The sequence below is a fragment of the Octodon degus genome, unplaced genomic scaffold (genome assembly GCF_000260255.1).
Source record: "Octodon degus isolate 3935 unplaced genomic scaffold, OctDeg1.0 scaffold00001, whole genome shotgun sequence".
Classification (NCBI taxonomy): Eukaryota; Metazoa; Chordata; class Mammalia; order Rodentia; family Octodontidae; genus Octodon; species Octodon degus.
Window position 1 is genome coordinate 17923681 of NW_004524577.1, and position 1291 is coordinate 17924971.

The 1291-nt window shown below is 36.9% G+C and overlaps 1 pseudogene; it reads left to right on the forward strand.

Annotated features, from left to right (window-relative positions):
• Positions 1 to 250: 250 nt before the first annotated feature.
• LOC101590896 lies at positions 251 to 958 on the forward strand (annotated as a pseudogene).
• The last annotated feature ends 333 nt before the right edge of the window (positions 959 to 1291 follow it).

The following is a 1291-nucleotide window of genomic DNA, read 5'->3' on the forward strand; positions in this document are numbered from 1 at the left end:
ATCTGCAAATAGACATATGAACTGGAAAGAATAGGAAGGAAAATAAATGTTCTATGAATATATAATTTGAGTACAAGCAAAGGTAGCTATACTCATATCTGCCAAATAAGACTTGAAGACAAAAAATGAGTTATAAGACATGAAGAAAGTTATTGTAGAGAGGGAAGAGCAGCGGGTCTGTTTTTGGTGCTTCTCTTTCCTGGTCTGGCTTTCACAGTCAACTGTGCACTCTGTCTGGTGTGATGGGGAAATGGGAAACTCGGGTGGCCTGTGTGATCCAATAGCCATGGCCAGATCAAGGGGTCCAATCTAGGCTTCAGGGCTAACAATCTAGGATTATCTGATCTATCCAGGCCTACCTGGGGAGAAATGAAAGAGAAACTAGAAAATAAAAAAGGAAGGCTCTAAGGCTTTGGCAGAATTTGAAGAAAAAAAGGATGAGAATTGGGAGAAAGAACTAGAAAAGCACAGAGAAATTATTAAGTGGAAATGAGAGCTCATAAAAATAAAGAAAGAAGAGAAGAAATCTAGTAGGTATTCATCTTCTTCATCGAGCTCTGAATCTTCCAGCAGTTCTTCAGATTCTGAGGATGAAGAAAAGAAGCAAGCAAAAGGAGAAAGAGAAAGAACCATTCATAGAAGTCTTCTGAAAGCTTCCTGTCAGAAAATGAGTCAAACTGTAAGGATAGTTTAAAAAGTAAAGAGAAGTCAAAGGATGCAACTGAGAAAGAAAAGGACATTAAAGGACTTACCAAGAAAAGAAAGAAGTATCCTGAAGATAAGCCTTCCTCTGAGTCCCTGTCAGAATCTGATTATACTGCAGAGGTATGAGCGAAAAAGAAAGAAAATAGGGAAGAATGAGAAAAAGCAACAGAAAAAATCAAAACAGAAAAACAAACATAAGGAACACAGTAAGATGAAAAAGAAGGTTGCTCATTCATGTCCTGAGTCACCATAGCATTAACAAAAATCAGGACTCCCCTATGAAGAAAGTGCAATGTCTAAAGAAATTTCAACTATGAAATTATGATATATTTAGTAACATGTATGAATTTTCTTGTTTTTAGAATTGTTCCTGGACTATTCAATAGGCACTCAAACGCCACAACATGAAAGGGCTGTAATTGTTGCTTGCTGCCGGAACGTCTACTTTTTCTCCCGAAGTGAATGATAGTATGGGAAACAGCACACTGTAGGCACACTCATGATTAGAATATTTGGGAAGAAAGCTAATAGATTTTACTAGAAATATCTAGTGATAAATCAATAGGAAATGAATCTGGATGCATCT